The sequence below is a fragment of the Lygodium microphyllum genome, unplaced genomic scaffold (assembly GCF_053477565.2).
Source record: "Lygodium microphyllum isolate KBCC unplaced genomic scaffold, Lygodium_microphyllum_v1.1.10 scaffold_31, whole genome shotgun sequence".
NCBI lineage: Eukaryota > Viridiplantae > Streptophyta > Polypodiopsida > Schizaeales > Lygodiaceae > Lygodium > Lygodium microphyllum.
Genome location: NW_028229514.1, coordinates 15,560,101 through 15,565,524, shown reverse-complemented (window position 1 = coordinate 15,565,524; position 5,424 = coordinate 15,560,101). Strand labels below are relative to the sequence as shown.

At 39.5% G+C, this 5,424-nt stretch overlaps 1 pseudogene; it reads left to right on the top strand.

Annotated features, from left to right (window-relative positions):
* The first annotated feature begins 1,685 nt into the window (after positions 1 to 1,685).
* Positions 1,686 to 2,753, top strand: LOC148009346 (germin-like protein 8-2 pseudogene; annotated as a pseudogene).
* The last annotated feature ends 2,671 nt before the right edge of the window (positions 2,754 to 5,424 follow it).

Genomic DNA, 5,424 nt, shown 5'->3' with positions numbered 1-5,424 from the left:
TAATAGAGTTGCATTACAATCAATAAGTACTTTACTATTTTAGAAGATGCATGCTTGCAAGTGTTAAACTTAGCTATAGAAATCTTTTGAACTTCTTTTAAACATCCTTGATAACTATTTTGTTAGTACGCATGTATGAGTACATATCCCTATATGCACAAATATTTGGAAATGTTATATCTTTAACATCCATACATATGCATGTCTACACACATATAAATATGTACGCATGTGTGTGTAACTTACACATATATTGCCCATTCCCTCGAGGCGGTTAGTTTAGAATATATGTGTAACTTACACATATATTACCCATTCCCTCGAGGCGGTTAGTCTAGAATATATGTGTGTATCACATGGATTTAAAATAAAGTGCTTTTAAAAATACTATTTTTATACATTTTTTATATATAGAAGGGTGTCATATAAAAGAGTTACTTATAGATTTAATAAATAAGGGTTGTGTTCTATTTTCGAGGGTGCACTTATAAAAATCATCTATATAACGTGTATTGAAAGGGTAGTAGTAAGTACCCTTTCTCTACATGCTGTAAGGCTATAAAATGACCCTTTTTACTTTACTAAAATTAGGGGTTTTTTCAAACAATAATTGAAAAAAACCCTTTGTAAAAATAATCCTAAAAATGTTACTAAGTAAAATACAAATTCCTTTGAATTCACATGGTACTTTACATTACATGTTCTATTAAGTGAACTCCCTCGGTTTTATTCAAGAAAAATTCATTGATAAGGTTATCTATAAACAAGCCTTGAATGCATGTGATACAGAGGATATATATGTAGTGAATCCCTCAAGCCCATCCTCCACTTGCACATATCTATGCACACGTGTACACACACATAGATAGAGTTATTGAGAAAATTCCTAAACCAAATCAAATATATGTAATATAACATGATAGATAAATGTTTAAGAGATCTTTATGTATATCTTACTATTAACTTGTGAAATAAAAACTTAAGACTAAGCAAAATAAGAACTTGATATGTGTAATTTGAGTAACTTATTTCTTAAGATCTAGGGCCAAATTTCTCTATTATTTTAGCACCTTTATAACTATTCCTATGTAAATTTCCCGTGTGGTTATTATATCTGAACTAAGCCTCCACTTTTACCTTGGTAGGCCCTTATGATTACATCACCTTGTTACATTGTAGAATATTGTTACCCATAAGAATAGAACACTTGACCTTGGGTTTAAGCTCACACCTTGTAGTGGCCATTTGCCATAGACGGGCCACGCTCATGAAAACATGTTTTGTATCCGTTTTGGAAAAACATCGTAGACGTTGGAAAACTTCAATAAACTACCCGTGTCACAAGAAAGCCGATGAGAAACGATTAACGACCAAGTCGTAGGCCGGAGCGACTGGAAGCATTCCATGAACGAGTGAAGGACGACTTCATATGTATTTTACATAAGATAAATACTTTTTGCATACAACTTACTTGAAACGTAGAGTCTCTTATTTTAATGTTATGCAGGCCGGATAAAACCCGCTGTGCGACGAAAAACCTCCCCGCGTGATTGGATCCACAAGAGCATGAAAGACCTGGTAAACAAGCTCATGACCTGGTATACGGACGATTATCCACGCATCTAGCTCGTACTACTTATATGGAATCGAAGGCTCCATCTTCCCACCATTCGATCACCCGCGCAGCAGTTGTTCATTCCTAGACGTTAGAAACCCCCATTTGTGCTTGCTGAAAAGCGTGATCTGTTTATAAAGTATTCGCTGATCGGAAGAGGTTAACTAGATAGTAGAGAACCATTCGGACCCCTGTTTTCTCATATCTACCGTCCTGCACTCACCATACGCAATACTGTATCCATGGCATCATCACTAAAGCTTGCTATGCTAATTGTAGCTATCACGTTGGCGCAGCAGCTCGTCGACCCGATAACTCGCACTGAGGCGGCGGATGAGGACCCCTTGCAGGACTTCTGCGTGGCTGATCAGTGGGCGCAGGCGGCCGGAATCACAACCGTGAACGGTCTGCTGTGCAAGAATCCCCAACAAGTGGAGGCCAAGGACTTCGCCTCTCCTCTGCTTCGCCAGCAAGGCCAGTTTAACAAGGCGCTCGGCTCCGCTGTGCAGCTGGCGTCGGCCCTCACCTTCCCTGGACTCAACACCCAAGGCCTGTCCGTGGCCCGCATCGACTTCGCGCCCAATGGTGGGCTTAACCCTCCACACGTCCACCCGCGTGCCACCGAGGTTCTCTTCCTTGCCGAGGGCACGCTTGTGGTAGGCTTCGTCTCCACCACCAACAACACCCTCTTCAAGCAGACCCTGTACAAGGGCGATCTCTTCGTCTTTCCCCGCGGCCTCGTCCACTTCCAGATCAACCCGGATAAGAAGAAGCCTGCCCTCGCTATCTCCGCGCTCAACAGCCAGAACCCGGGCACCTCCCAGGTCGCCCCCGCTCTGTTCGCCGCCAAGCCTCCGCTGCCCGAGGACGTGCTCCAGACCGCCTTCGCCATCGACAAGGATGAGGTTTATAGCCTCATTAAAAGCGTCGCCACCACACTGCCGTGATCATGTTAATTCGTGTCACACCCTCTCGACACCGTTGCTACACAGTCGAGGTTTACAACCTCATTAAGAGTCGCTACCACACTTTTGGAAATCATGAAAAGTAATCCATCGATCGAGAGGTCACAAAAACATCGTGACATATGTCGCACTATGTTAACACATTATTGCTATACAAATCAATATGCTATTGTTGCCATTACCTTTCTTCAATACTGTGCCTTATTTTTACACACAACACTTACAAATTTGAGAATCATAAAAAATAAACCATCAAGAAGTCACAAAAATATGAGGTTTCATGTTCCATGATTCCTAAGTTTGTTTATGAAAAAATTTATCGAAATAGGAAGCACTAATAACGTTACGCAAGAAAAACCCTTCTATGCAATATAGTTATCATAAATATCATAATAATCACTATTATTACAACCTTATGGAATTTTTAAACTTCCCTACTACTACTATCGCTATTGCTACTACTACCACTACTATCATTGTGATTACTACTTTGATTTCTCCTTCTGCTTTGCTACTATTAGTATTATTTTTGCTACTCGAAGTCTCTGTTTCTTTTCAAACCTCTTCTTGTTCTTGATCCTAGCAGTCTTCAGCTTTTTCAAGGCTGCCTCAATGTCTTCATGCCTTCTTTCTAATTGTCTAATGGACAGGGTCAGCAACTCTTCTCTATTCAAACCCTCTTTCCATGGTAGAGCACTCCAGGCCAAGTAGCAATAGTCTCCTCAATAGGCATGATTGGTTGTTGTCCATACATTAATTCAGTAGGCATATGCCCTGTAATTGCACTATGAGTGGTCCTATGAACCCACAAAGCAAAGGGTAACAATCTTGGCGACTCTTTCATCTTGCCCTTGCATGACTTTGCTAATGCTTTAATCATAGGTTGATGATCTCTTTCACTTTTGCCATTTTCTTTAGGATTATATGCTGAAGTCAAAGCCATCTTGATACCCAATTGTGAAAATAAGTGACGAGTTTGCATCCAATTCTCCTCTATCTTCAACCACATTGCCAACACAACCATACCTGCAAAAAGACTTCTTCCAATAAGAATCTGCAAACTACTTGAGTAGTCTTTGTACTTGAGTAGTTGATTATATGCCTCCATAAATATCAGTCTTTCAAGAAAAATCCATAAGCTTTTCTTTTAATCCTTTTGAATTCAGCTTTAGATCACTCATCCTTGTTTGTCATGAGGCTAAGATATTGGCCTCTATTTTTAGCCAATCATCCTCATACAACTCTTCCAAAAATCGTGTTCTCAATGAAGCATAACATTGATGATGGTTTCTCTCTATTGCCCATCTCTTCTTCATGGATGTAATTTCTTTTCTTACTTCTGAAATCCCTATTACAAGAGTTGTACCTGCAGTAACAACATACTCATTCCCTGTTGTCATAAAGCCATTTTCAACACCTATCACATCATCCTCTTCATCTTCAAACCTCGCTCATGAAAGCATGTCAACCATGGGGTTATCTCTACCTGCAATATGCTAAAAATTATGATTAAGTGACTTTATATATGCAATCAACTGTGTAACATGGCAATATCAGAAGTTCAGCAATCTACCATCATGCTCAATAGAGGTAGACAATTAGTCTCTACCACTACATGTGCTTCCATAAAATAACCCCTATCACAATTAAGGGTTGTCAGAACACCCCAAAGCTCTCTTTTGACCTGAGAATACCGCCATTGCCATTCACTGAGGACCTTTTCTCCAAACCAAATGGCATACCTATTCCCATCAGCATAATCCTAACCCACTTCCCAACCAATGCCAATTGGGCTTGTATCCATGGTGAGAATAATAGGCTACCCATTCTCATAAATTTCTCTCTTTAGTGTTGGAGTTGAAATCAATAAGCTTTTTAACTTCTAAACTACTTTCGTATGATGTTTACTCCACCAAAACTTTTTCCCTTTTCTCAAGAGTTGATATAAACTTTCAGCCACATGAGGAAAATGTGGAATCCATATTAAGTAAAAGATGCATGCACCCAAAAATATTCTCACCTCGAATAAATTTGAACATGTCTCTCTCATCCTACTTATGGCTTCAATCTTTACTGGTAAGGGATTTCTCCCATACAGTCCACATATGTGCCCAACAACTAATACTTCCTCTATTCCAAAAGTAGACTTTTCTCTAGATAGAGTTAAATGCACTTCTTCACGATGGCTCAAAATCATGTCACAATCAATAATATGATCAGCCACACACGTTCTACATCCTTGATCATTCAACTCTTCATTCTTCTTGGTCGATTGAGAAATATGCTCCCTCAAAACTTTATGCATAGCATTCACCATATGAACCACTCAATTGGTTGCTCCATGTGGAAGCATACACATCCTAATAACCAATCCAAGCAGTGTCTTCATGGTGGTGATATTCTGGCTTTCCAATGCAAGCTGGAATTGATCATATCCTGAATATAAATCTTCCATAGAGTAAATTTCCTTGCCTGCAAATTCATCCACTATCGGGCCCGATTCAACATTCCTTATGGTGAACTTATTAACTGGTTGTAGATCTTGTATAAACCTCAAAGAACCATTCTTCTTTGGAACAGTAAACCACTGATTTGAATATGGAGCTAAAGAGGGCTCCAAAATCCACATCATGATCTTGTCGTTCAGAAGCTCAAGTAGCTTAGACAAATATTTCCGAGGTACTAGAATAAGCTTTAAATTCCATGGCAGATGAGGTACTGCAAAGATCACCAAAGGTGCAACTATGATCAACACATCCAATTTCATTTGGCTGAAATGCAAAGGATTTCCCATGCCTTGCCAACATCTCTAAGAAAGAAGCTATTTCTGCAGGCAAAAGAAAG